Source organism: Rutidosis leptorrhynchoides, chromosome 1, assembly GCF_046630445.1.
Source record: "Rutidosis leptorrhynchoides isolate AG116_Rl617_1_P2 chromosome 1, CSIRO_AGI_Rlap_v1, whole genome shotgun sequence".
In the NCBI taxonomy this organism is placed as follows: Eukaryota; Viridiplantae; Streptophyta; class Magnoliopsida; order Asterales; family Asteraceae; genus Rutidosis; species Rutidosis leptorrhynchoides.
The window spans coordinates 686,909,485-686,924,419 of NC_092333.1; positions in this window are offsets into that span (position 1 = coordinate 686,909,485).

Consider the following 14,935-nt stretch of genomic DNA (forward strand, 5'->3'; position numbering starts at 1 on the left):
AACGTGTATTTATACAAGAAGAACCAAATCTTCCAGATTTGGTTTCTTAACAAACTACTCTACAAAATAGGAAAAGATATACAAGGATCAAAGCTAAACTTAAGAAGATTAATTCTGGAAGATAAACACAAAAACGCATCATCATATATCTTCTAAATATAAAAGAGATCTTCCAGAATCTTCAAATGGCTTTATCAACAAGAAATCATTCGGCAGTTGACTTTTGAAAACTTCAGACTCTAACATCATCTGCTCCTCAGACTCTAACATCATCAGACTCTAAAATCTGCAAAATACTTTGACTCATCAGATTAACTTTCCCAACAGAAAGCAAACAGAAAATACAACACTTTAGCTAACCAATAAAGAAGCAAACGACACTTAGAAAGTTATCGATCAACAAAAAACACATCGCGAGCTACCTGAAGAGATGGAAACGAATGACAAACATAATGAATATTAAAATTGATAAAATAGCTTATCAGAAAGAACAGGAACATCACCCATATAAGGTAAGCCAACATTTTTTAAAATATATCTTCACTAACACTGAGAGGTTAACTCAAAATCTATCTTCACTTGGTTATACAACCTACAAACAAATATTCATCACTCGTAACCATTTACACAGACCATCAAATTGCACACGTGATTGTGGCTTGCAACTTGCAAAAGCCCTCAAACAGATTCAATCAAATAAATACCAATTAAATAATTATAAACAAACTAAAGTTACCGTATCTTAATTGTTTATTTAGAAGTCCGTGGATGCGAGATATTTCGATAGCGATTTTCGTTCGATCTACAAAGATTCCATTTGGCCGTCGGGGATTCAGTGGTTCACGTTATTAATTAGACAAATCAAGTGAACCCTAATTTCTGAGACACAAATGAGGTGAAAATGGAAGTTAGGTAGTGGAATGGAAGAATCCAGTAGCATATATATGGACGTGAATATTTTTAGGGATGATCAAATAGAGATAGGATTTGTATATAATTTGAAATAGTGGTGGAGGGGATAATTGGGTAGAAGGATCTGGATTCCTCGATTGTAAAGGATGAAGGAGAAGGTGTTGAATAAAAAAAAAAAAAGCAGGTGGAATGAAGGAGGAAGAGGGATCGGGTCGGGCGGGTTTGTTTGGGTGCTACAGTTCTACAGTGGTGTTAATAGTGAAAATTGATGGTGGGAACCAATGAGGACACTATTTACCACAATTTATATATATATAAATCTTTTGATATAGTGGATAACTTAAATAAATTTGAGAAGATAATATAATCCTGTCAATGAATTATTAACCCACTAGATTCATATACAGTGTGGCCGCGTGGGCTGTATCTTAGAGAGATATGGGCTGTGGTTTCCTCGGAGATTATCACCAAAAAGCCCATTTTTTTTACCATTCTTGCGTGAGAGCCCCAAAAAAATAAAAATTGCTAATTTGCCCTCGCAAGGAGCAAGGTGCCTTGCTTGGAGCAAGGTGCCTTGCTCCCTTGCGCCTTGCGTCCTTGCTTCCATTGGGGAGCAAGGAGCAAGGCACCTTGCTCCTTGCTCCCAGGTGGAAGCAAGGACGCAAGGTGCATCTTGCTCCCTTGCTTCCACCTGGGAGCAAGGACGCAAGGTGCCTCTTGCTCCCAGGTGGAAGCAAGGGAGCAAGATGCACCTTGCGTCCTTGCTCCCAGGTGGAAGCAAGGGAGCAAGAGGCACCTTGCGTCCTTGCTCCCAGGTGAAAGCAAGGGAGCAAGAGGCACCTTGCTCTCAGGTGGAAGCAAGGGAGCAAGAGGCACCTTGCTCTCAGGTGGAAGCAAGGGAGCAAGAGGCACCTTGCTCTCAGGTGGAAGCAAGGGAGCAAGAGGCACCTTGCGTCCTTGCTCCCAGGTGGAAGCAAGGGAGCAAGATGCACCTTGCTCCCAGGTGGAAGCAAGGGAGCAAGAGGCACCTTGCTCCCCTGTTCTCAGGTGGATGCTCCCAGGTGGAAGCAAGGGAGCAAGAGGCTCCTTGCTCCTTGCTCCCAGGTGAAACCAAGGTCGCAAGGACGCAAGGCGCAAGGGAGCAAGGCGCCTTGCTCCTTGCGAGGGCAAATTAGCAATTTTTTTATTTTTTGGGCTCTCACGCACAAAGGGTCGAAAAATGGGCTTTTTGGTGATAATCCTCCCGGTTTCCTCGGTATTCATCTTCCACAAGCCGACTCAAAACTCTATATATACTTCCATGCAATCACCCAAATTTATTTTTATTCCACACCTAAAATTAATCTACTTAATTCAAATTCAAAGGTAAGTTATTCTATCAGGTTGCTTCACATGTAAATCAACGAGTTTCTTTGGTTTATTGATTATTCTTTTGGTTTAGGGTTTAGGGGGTAGGAATGAAAGTAATGGTATCATTCATACGGTTCCTGTTTGATTTAAGTTTGTAAATTAGATTTTGTTTGATAAGTGTTATAGTTATTAGTGTGTTTTCTCATAGTATAAAGATTATCTTCGTGGATTGCAAATTGTGTTTTCTCATAGTATATATGAACCCGTTGTCTACATATTAACCCACAATTTCATCCCTGTCATGAAGTTCCACTCATGGCACCTTTCCCACATCGCTTTGGGGGTAAAGGGGATGAGGGTTTTACCGTCCATGCCCCGTATAGGATTAGTGCGGGTTTCCTTCTGGGCACGTAGTTGGGGGCATGTATAATTGTGCAGTAGATGAACGCGTGGGTGGTTAAGTCCCCGGGTGATCCTAGAGCTGTCAAAAAAAAAATATTGTTTTTTTATAACAATCTGGAACCAACTTTTGGCTTTAATTTGAGCAAGTAAAATGATTTAGGAGTAGAACCCGGAACTAGATTACCGTTTAGGAATGGATCTCATAGTTAAAAACTGAAGTGTGTCCACAACTCAACATACGTTGCGCTTATAGATATTGTGTACGTGTTCATATAACAAAGTGTTATTTGATGATGTGTATGACAGCATTACAAATGGGATGCCAAGGTCTCGCCCTTGCCTTTTGTAGAGGAGATAAATGGGCCAAGAGGGTTTACTGGCTTGCAGGAATTGTATCCGCTGTTGGTATGGTTGCTTTTTATAAAATTAAAAAACAATTAGGATCAACCCCATTTCATATCCATTAAAGAACATTCTTTATTTATATATTTCAAGTTTTTTGCTAAAAAAAAAAAAAAAAAAAAAAATTCATACCCATTAAACATCTCACATTTATTGCTAATAATAGTTTTGTTTTTAAAGACAAACTTACACACTATTAACACGAATATTACAACTACTAATATGTCTCAAGTGGGACTTGAATCCTCAATCTCTTGGTTGAAAGGTCACCACGATAATGCTGGGCCAAATGCCCTTTGGTATTTATTGCTAATAATAGTACTTGATACCCTCTTGCAGGAGGCCTATATATGGTTACTGTAGAAATACCGAAGAAACAAAATAGGGAGAAGATGTTGGCTGAATCCTTACGGGCATCAGAAGCAAACAACAACAACAACAGTGGGACCACACTTTAATTTTTCGCCAAATAAAATTTAAGCATGAATGCTTCAGGATTTTTCTCCTAGCTGGTGAATTAATAAATGAGCATCTTATGTAGAAATTTTAATTCCTATGAGAATAATTTTCTGCTTGTAGCTCCATCGTGTTTATTTCCAATTTATAAATTATTTATAACTTGTTTTGTAGGTCAAAATGCGTGTTATGATTTTGGTAAAAAGTCAAATTATATTCGTAACAACGTCAGTTTCTCAGTTTCTGGTATATGTTAACTAAGCAAAATGTATCCTAATAAATGACAAATAAATTAACTACATGAATACAAAATAATCAAATAAAAAAAAAGGCATGAATCAACCAATCAGAATTCAGAAGTAAGAAAGCACGTCTCTCTAAGATTATTTCATATCAGAGTATTTACAACAAAAGTTGAAAGTATCAACCAAAATTGGGAAGACTCTATCCATCATATACTACACATTCAAAATCATTTCAACTAATTACGTGAAGAATTTGCTATTTCTTTTGTTATATAAAAAAAATGAAGCGGGGAGGAAAAGAAAACGAAAGATAAAGAAACAGAATATCAAATGAATGTGTTGTCCCGATTACTGGGATTTTTCACGTGCCTCCTTGAACGAGACCTCCTCTCTATTTTGCGTTGAACATGAGTTTTCTTTACTGAAATCTTAACAGGTGAATTATTTCGCACAAATACAAGAACCGGAACAAGAGTTAGAACTCGAGTACGCTTTAATTTACTCACTGTAGGTGCAAGTGGCGGCATGTGCTCTAATAGATCGCAATGATATGCCTGTATAAAAAAACTTAATGTTAATAAATATATCTACAAAGGTCGGATCAGTTTGGGCTGGTCAAATATGTTACGCGTCTCTCCACCCAAGCTTCATATACAGAGATGATTTCAAATTTTGCCAAGTCAACATGGGAGTTAGTCAAGCTTATTCTAAAATCAATAGAGTGAAACCGACAAATATTATCGTCTTTAGAGATGAAGTCGGTGAGGGTCAATTCGATATTGTTCTCAAAGATGAGCTTCATGAAATGAAGAACCTTTTTACAAAACAAGAATACTTTTCGAACCAAAAGACACGTTACACGGTTATTTCCCATCGACAACATTAACTATATTATCCATCCCATATTTCATGGAAGAGGAACAACGCAAAACCCATTAGCCACACTTTTTTATTGGATGATAACAATTTAAAATTAAATTGTACTGCTCCAAAAGTTACTTACCACTTATGCCACACGATCGCTTGTTACACCAGATCAGTGCCTTTAATACTTTCGGTATGCTGCCAAATCGGCATAATAAACTAGGGGGACTAAAGACACCGATGTGGTGGAACTAGCGATCGTATAAGTGGTAGACAACTTTAACAATATTATCAGATTTTAAATTGTTCTCATCCAAGATAAAAATGTAGAGGATGGGTTTCTTCGATTTTTCTCTTCCACAACAATGGGTGACAAAGAAAAATCATGAGAAATATGGGATGTACATTATAGTTGTCCAATAGGGTTTAAGGGGTCACGTTTCCCTTATTGTTCTCGACGGGAAATAACCGTGTAACCTGTCTTTTCGTTGCGATCACACACGTTACTTTTGGGACGTATTCTTGTTATGTGAAAAGGATCTTCATTTCATGTGACTCATATTTGAGAACAATATCGAATTGACCCTCACCGACTCCATCCCTAAAAATGATAATGTTTGTCAGTTTCACTTAACTGATTTTTAAAATAAGCTTTAACCAACTCCGATATTGACTTGGCAATATTTGGAATTCTTTGTATAAGGAACCTGAGTGGAGAGACGTGTAGCGTATTGACCAGCCAAAACCGATCTAACGACATGTAACATCCCGCCTTACAACGAGCACAATATTGTTCGCTTTGTCCACAGGTGCACGAATTTTTCTTGGCAACTACATGGGGCCTTCCCAGGAGGTCACCCATCCTAGTACTACTCCCACTCGAGCACGCTTAACTGCAGAGTTCTCATGGGTACTACTCCCGCTCGAGTACTACTCCCACTCGACATTAACACTCCGGTCTGGATACCGTGATAACCCGAATCGAGATGATGATCTCGAGAGGGTGGTCAATGATTGAAGGACGTTCGGTCAGATCGGGTAGTCGGGCCGTGAGGGAAAAAATCCTAGGAAGGCAAAAACTCTTAAGCTGTGTGTGAGATGAGAGAGTGTGTTAGATAGAATAAGAAATACAAGATGCTCAGAATGGAAGGATGACTCCTGTATTTGTGACAACTCGGAAATTTCCGACCAAATTTAAACTTTAATCTTTATATGTTTCCGACACGATAAGCAAAGTTTGTTAAGTTAAATCTCAAGAATTTTAAACTGTGTTCATACCTTCATTTAAACCTCGACCAAATTCCGACGATTCATGAACCATTAAATGAACGGATATGATTATATGTATATGTGTATATATTATAACTTGAAACATTAACAAAATACTAAACGTATAATACTTTACATGAATGTATTTTTTTCAATGTGTTTATCGATGGAATTAGAAGATAAGATCAAATGATTGATTTATCAGATACATTGTATGATTACGAGTCTCTGTTGAGATGTCCACTTTGATTTAGGAAACTTTTCCTTTTTAACGGTATTCGGAATAAATGGTAAAGTGATCTTCGAGTAAGGACAAAGTGTCAAGTAGCGAGAGCTAGACAGATTGGTGGAAATTCCTGTTGAATTCCAATACATGCCTTACAATAATTGCCTCGTGACTTTTGATAAGATAAACTATTTAACCTTCATATTATTTAATGTAAAAGTAAAATTGGGGAATATAGATAACTTAGAAAATAAATATCGATAAGTTAAGTAAACGATTGTAACACTTATTTATTGATTCGATTGATTTATAGATATGTTAATTAGAACGTTTGAGAAGTTAAATTAAACGTTGGCGCATAAATGAATCATATCAAATTATGTACTAGAGCGTAAAACGTAAGGTGATATAATAATATCTAATATTTAAACGATTGAAATATAATTAGTTTTTGAAAAACTAAATATTATATTTGTAAGTAACTATTTCTTAAATATATAAGTTTATATTTTTAAATAATAATATCATTATTTTACAAAGTGATAAAATATAATATTAACTTAGTCGTAAAACATTTTGGATTTAAAATAGTATTATTATAATATATATTGGTAAATAACGAGACGTCGATTTATAGAAGCAAATGAGCAAAACACTCAAATGAATAAGTTATACTTTGAGTGAGATAATTTTTCATTGATTTGAGTCTTGTTATTGATAAAGGTACATTACATGAAACGTAAAGTACCAGTTTTCTAAGCGTACGAAAATGCGTTCGAAAAACCGAAACCGGTACGTAAGTCGAGCGTCAACGTACAAGTCATCGGAACTAAATTTATAAGTCAACTATGCACGAGAATATAATATAATATTTAATTAATTCTAAAGATTAAATATATATATATATATATATATATATATATATATATATATATATATAATTATATATATTAAACTAATATGTGTCATAGGTGTCGGCAGGCTTAAATTCATATTATGGGATGAATTTTTGACTCATGCGATCGCATGAGTTCACCACACCAACCTCATGCGATCGCATGAGGGGTAGGTGGTGACAACTTCTATAAATTGAACGATTTCTGGTTCCGAGTAAATTCATAATTCATTCTATATCTGTCACTCTCTGTATTATTATTATTATTATTATTATTATTATTATTATTATTATTATTATTATTATTATTATTATTATTATTATTATTAAAATTAATATTATTATTAATCTTATGGTTAGGAGTATTATTATTAGTAGTATTATACATAAAATATTACGACGGAGTGCTGTTGGAGTGATTTCAAAAATTGTTCTTTTCGAGTGAGTCGAAGCTAAGAAAATTATGGGTTATAGCTATGGAGGTTATGGGTAATGATCATGGTTATGCTCGTGAGTCAATCTAGTGTTTATCATCTCTGTCGCGTCTACGTACTTTCCTGCAATATTGAATCTCAATATTGATACGTGAGCACTCATAACTTAATTTTTATATATTAATAGTGTATCCCTGACTAGTGCTAGAGTATATATGATTATGCATGCTTGTATGTTTAATTTTTTTCGATAGATAGTTTATGATAAATCACGAATTTGATACTTATGCGATTGAGATAAGGTATATGATATGCATGTCGTTGGAAAGCTGGCGAAAAATTAATAACTTTTCATTTAGAAAGTGTATGGTTTCGATGAACGAATTAAAAGATATAGTCAATTGAATTATCTATAATTTTAAGAATTATTATTAAAATGATGATTATTATTATTACTATCGTCGTTATTATTATTATCTAATAATTATTATTATTATTGTGACGATCGCTCCAAATTCATATGGACGAACACGTCATTCATCGATTTCATTGCGAGGTATTTGACCTCTATATGATACGTTTTGTAAACATTGCATTCTTTTAAAAAGGCACACCATAAATGAATATTTAAATCAAAGGTTTTCAACATCTGATGATTTCTACATATAGACAATCACCGTAAATAATAGTTTACAATAATACTTCCGTTGACAATGCAGTCAAAATAAAATACATGGTGATGATTTGGTGAATGCAACGTTTCCTTGAAAAAATATGTCATGTAAGACTCCATGCACATAGCTTATCTAACACATAAGCAAACAGCGGAAGACTTCTAGGAAACCTGAGAATAAACATGCTAACAAGTGTCAACACAAAGGTTGGTGAGTTCATAGTTTTATTGTTTCATATAATCTGTATATAAAGGTGGATCACAAGATTTCATCAAAAGTTTATCAATAGATTCTACATAACAGAGCAACCTGGTAACTAAGCTTTAACGTTATAATGATAAATACCCCATTCATTTTAATACACGCAAACCAACGTGTCCTAAACTCAAATAACACACGTCCGTTAAAAGGCTAGCGCTCTAGCTCGGACGGGGATGTCAAGCCCTATGGATCCATATACTGTTATTCGCGCCCACCAGTCCATATCCTATGTACTGGCAGCTACTAATTATCAAAGCTAAGGGATTTTCGGTTTAAACTCAGTGTAGAATTTAGTATGTACTTGTATCCATTGCGTTTAAAATAAAGTGCATGTATTTTCAGCCCAAAATATAGATTGCAAAAGCAATTAAAAAGGGAGCAAATGAAACTCACTTTAGCAGCATATAAAGTCATTCACCAAAATGTGACCGAAACTCGGATTACCAAATAACCGTAGATCTCAACCTAGAGAACATATGTTGGTCAATAAATGTCTATCAAGCTAGGTCAGGTCATAGTGTATCACAATCCTAATGCTCAAGATCGAAATACAAAAGTTATCCAAAGTCGTTTCAAAAAGTCAATTTTGACAGTTGTTTAACAAAACGAGACGTACCTTATATAAGGATTCATTTACTCGGTTGGTAATATTCAAAAATCCAATTTATCAATCTCGTAAACAAGTTGTTTAAATCTTAATTGTAGATTCAAAAGCAATTTCAATTAACGTCAATCATAATTCAGTTGATCATATCTTTTAATCCGTTCATCGAAATTATTCGATATCTAAATGAAAAGTTATTGATTTTTCGCCAGCTTTCCAAAAACATGTATATCATATACCTTTTACCAGTAATACATGTATTTAATTCGTGATTCATTATAAACTATTTAAGGATGAAATTTAGCATACATGCATGCATAAATATATATACTCGAGCACTAGACATGGATACACAATTAATATATAAAAGATAAGATATGAATGCTCACGTATCAATATTGTGATTCAATATTGCAGGAAACTACGTAGACGTAACGAAGATGATAAACACTAGGTTTGACTTGCGAAAATTACCCATAACCTCCATGGCAATAGCCCATAATTTCCTTAGCTCTAGCTTGCTCGAAAACTCGTTTTGAAATCATTTGGACATCACTCCGTCGTAATATTTTATGTATATTATTATTTTTGTATCGTAAAAATAATAATACTAATACTATTAATAATAAGATTAATAATAATAATCTTAATATTAATAATATATATATATATATATATATATATATATATATATATATATATATATATATATATATATATATATATATATATATATTTAGAGAGAGTCGAGAGATAGATATATGAATGAATCAGAAACAGAAATCGCGAATTTATAGATGTGGCCAGCAAAAGGGTGCCATGCGATCGCATGGCTTCCCAAGCCATTTCCCATGCGATCGCATGGGAAGGTATGACAGCTCACAAATGTTTTGGTCCTACGCTTGTCGACATATTTATTAATTATATTTATAATATATAATTTATATAATTAATTATATATTATATTAAATTCACGTGCATAGTTGACTTGTAATTTTTGTTCCGATAAGTCGTACGTCATCACGCGACTTATGTCCCGGTTCCGGTTTTTCGAACGTCCTTTCGTACACTAAGAAAACTTGCATTTTACGTTTCGTGACACGTACCTTTGTTAAAATATAGTCTTAAATTATCAATAAACTATATCACTCAAAGTGTATCTTAAACTTTCGAGTGTTTTGGTCATTTACTTCTATAAATCATCGTCTCGTAGTATATACATATACATATATACATTTTTATTTTGAAATAGTGTTTTACTGTAGCAAAGTTACTGTAGCAAAGTTTTTTTACTGTAGCAAATAATGATTTTCGAAAACACTGTAGCTTTTCGGGTACTGTAGCAATTCGAAAATACTGTAGCAAATTAGTGTTTTACTGGTTCATCTTAAACGTTTTAGTTAACTTATCTAAATATCAATCGAATCAATAATCGAATGTTACTATCGTTTACTAAATAACTTGAAATCATATATATATATATATATATATATATATATATATATATATATATATATATATATATATATATATATACACACACACATTAAGTTATATATATTGTTCGTGAATCTTCGAGAACAGTCAAAGAATAATTGATTACATGAATATAGTTCCAAAACTTTCGTGACTCAACATTACAGACTTTGCTTATCGTGTCGAAAACATTAAATCATTTAAAGATAAAGTTTAAATTTGGTCAAAAATTTTCGGGTTGTCACAGTACCTACCCGTTAAAGAAATTTCGTCCCGAAATTTGGTTGGGATGGTCATGGATGACAATAAGTATGTTTTCATGACTCATACGAGTTGGAAATTAGAGTTTTATCATCATTGAGTAATATGGATAAAACAATTTGTTTATGGATAAAACAATGTGTACGAATGAAGTTATCACAAAAGAGTGAAATGAGAAAAAGTAAGTTTCGTCATATCTTTTGACGTAGATGGGTTGATTTCCAGAGTTCAAAAGATTTGGAGAAAATCTTCGTAATAAGATTTGATTCTTCGGTAATTAAGGAAATTATGATTCTTTTCGATTTAATGTGATGATCTATCTCGATTTTCCTGTCTGACATTATACTATAAATCTACCCCATTCGTTTCCTTATTTTCCACAGCTCATACCTTTTATTCTTTCTCCCTCAATTCTTATTTTAAAGCATTCGTCAATATGCTCCATCCAGTTCTGATTCTTGATATACTTCTAACCTTCATCTCCGTCATTCTTCTTTTCCATCTGCCGCCAGAAGAATCTATTCACTTCTACTATACTCTTGGTTTTATAGTGTTTTTAGTCCTCCCTTGTCTTTATATTGCTATATTCATCGATATATACGGTTTATAATTTCTGGGTGGTTGTTGGGTTTTATATCTTCCCTTATATTTCGATGTCTCTGCTTTTGTCTTTTCATAATCATTGACATCCACAATTAATACTCTCTCCAATTTACTATGATTTATATATACTCTCATTGATATTTTGAAGCTTCATGCTTTTGTTTTATCTTCCCGACTTTAAATCAAGCGAATAATGGTCCAGAATTCGTAGGTATGAATTTCGGAATGAACATAATTAATGTTCTAAGAAAGAAACGGTAATAGCACAATCTGACTTGTCAAATTACCAGAATACCTCGAAAAAAGACCGAATCATTAAGAAAATATTTTCTTGATAGTTTAGAGGTTAAATAGAATGAAAGAGTTATGTAACATAGTTCATGATGAGGGTATGATCTGTGAACCTTTATCACGTTCCATTAGAAACTCAGCATGACTTACTGTAATATAATCACGTTGATCAAGTGTCATTATATTATACTAACTCATGCTTCAGTTCCCAACACTACTTCAAAAACATCCATTTTTCAAGATTTTCAGAATTTAGAAACTAAAATAGTTTCTTTTATGATGTAACACAGATAGCGCGAAGAGATAAATAATTTCGGATAATAATAGTTATGAAGATATCTTCAGAAATATCGAAGATATTTATAATGAAAGATATAATGATATCTTAGAATTTCTAATATCGAAGGATGATGAAGAAGATTTGTTCGTAACGGTTTTGAGTCAGGAGCAAGGTATTCGTTAATGACTTCAGCAGATACTAAATCATTTGTATTCTTTGAAGGCAGGTTTAGTCTTTGTGATTTGTCCACAGCCTCCTTCATGGTTTGCTCAATCCGTTTTCCAGTTCCAAACCTTCTCTTTTTCTGAGCTTTGCCAACACACTATTCTTTATCATCAAACTTTTGGCTGATATGGTCGTTTACAGTTTTTTTTTTGCTGCTTCATCAGCATTCAAAGTTATCATAACCGAATTGTCAGTTATCAATCCGAAGTGTTTTTAAAAGTTTGAAGGGTTTGCATGAAGGTTGTAATTATCAAGATACATATGATGTTCTAGAATTTTGGATGATACAAATATTTTTCTGGGTCTATGGGTAGAAGTGATGTTCTAGCACAGTTTTGAAGTCAAAGTATAGCTTTGAAAGATGTAAGAATCTAAGAGTGATGTTTTCTGTTAAATCTTAACTTGGATCTTGATTTTTCAAAATTAGAATATGTAATTAAATTTGAATGCGAATGGTTGTTTTGATTTCTAGGAAAGAATGTATATCGTTGTGAAAGTAGTGAGTATAGTTGATGATTTGTTGAATCAGAATCGAAGAATGTAACATATTATTTGTGAATTTATATATCTTTTGGGTATTACCTACCCGTTAAAAGTTTCACAAATAATATTTTGTACAAGAGAATTTTATTACAATTTTTATGAAAATATTAGTATGTATATTTTCTTCAAATGTAATACAGATTTAATGAGTTAATATCATATTAAGCTCATTTGATTTTCAGCTGGAACTAGAAATGAATAATCTCTAAAACTTTAGAAATTTCGTAATCTTCGTGGATTATCTCTTCAACGTAAATGAAATTATTAATCAATACTTCGTTATTCATTTTTATTGATATTTCCTCGGCGAATGATATTAGTGCTCGTGGAATTCTTATGAACTTCATAAGATAAATGATGTTTTCTAGAAAGTTTCGAGTACATCGAAGATAAAAGTGTAAAATCAAACATGTAGTTGATTATTACACTAAGTTTATTATGAAATAGAATTCATTGAGTTGAAACAGAGATTGTAGTTAACGATGGTTAAGTCGTTAACGAAGGATGTACATCATAGCATATTAGTAATATGAATTAACCGAGTAGTACCTACTAGTTAAGATTCACACGTAATAGCTTAGTACGAAAAGATTTATTTTGATTTCAAATTTCACATATATATATAAAATATACATATAATTTTTTCAGAGGAAATGAGTTAATACTTCATAATTCGTTGATACAATATATGCGTTGTTGATTTGTGATGATGTTGGTGATTATGGAACTGGTGGAAATCGTGATGTTATAGGTGCTGCTAGTGCTGACGATGTTGATAGTACCGACGTGCTGGTGATGCTGACGGTACTGTTGATGCTGCTTGTATAACAAGTCTAGCTTGTAAATCGTGCACTATTCCTGTCAGAGTTTCACTTTATTATTTCTATCTGTCCACTACTAATTTACAATATATAATCTCTAAAACTTTTAGAAATTACATATTCTCTGCAGAATATTTCTTCAATGAAGTTATGAATCAATACTTCATCGTTTGTTATTGTTATTCCTTGGTATCTATAGGGCGTATGACGTTGATGCTCGTGGGACAGATTGTGAAGTTGAGGTTTGCGGTGCGGTTGTTGTTGGTGGTGGTAATGGTACTGTTGGTGTTGTTTTCGGTGGTATTGATGATGCCGGTGATGCTGCTGGTGCTTGTAACCTTTGCACCATATTCTCCAAAGCCACTACCCGAGCGCGAAGCTCGTTGACTTCTTCTATTACACCGGGATGATTGTTGGTTCGGACGAGTGGATGAATAAGATTAAGAATTTGAGATAGTATATTATCATGACGAGATACTCTGGAAATGAGAGAGAAATGGTGTCTCGAACAGGTTCGCCGGTAAGTTATTCAGGTTCTTTGCCAAGAGGGGAATGTGGTGGATGGAAGAGATCACCTTCTTCTTGTCTCCAATGATTAAGTAGACTACGAACCCATCCCCAATTCATCCAGAATAGGTGATGGCTGATTGGTCTAACAACCCGACCTAATCCATCCGGACGAAGTCCATATTGATTATAGACGATTCGTAATAGTTGATTACATCGCGAGGTACTTGACCTCTATATGATACATTTTACAAACATTGCATTCGTTTTTAAAAGACAAACTTTCTTTTCATTGAAAGTTGATGGCATGCATATCATTTCATAATATATCCAACTATAATTGACTTAATAATAATCTTGATGAACTCAATGACTCGAATGCAACGTCTTTTAAAATATGTCATGAATGAATCCAAGTAATATCTCTAAAATGAGTAAATGCACAGCGGAAGATTTCTTTCATACTTGAGAATAAACATGCTTTAAAGTGTCAACCAAAAGGTTGGTGAGTTCATTAGTTTAACATAAATAATCATTTCCATCATTTTAATAGACCACAAGATTTTCATATTTCATAAACATCATTCTCATATCAGGCATTTCGCAAACTGTATAGAGATAAAAATCATTCATATGGTGAACGCTTGATAACCTAACTAACAGGATGCATATAGAATATCCCCATCATTCCGGGACTCTCATCGGACATGATAATCGAAGTACTAAAGCATTCGTAACCCGAATGGGACGTGTCAAAGTTCATAGATCTATCTTTAGGATTCGCGTCAATTAGGGGCCATTTCCCTAATTCTTAGGCTACCAAGCTAAAAAGGGGCATATTCGATTCGATAATCCAACCATAGAATGTAGTTTCGATCACTTGTGTCTATTTCGTAAAGCATTTATAAAAACAGTGCATGTATTCTCAGTCCCA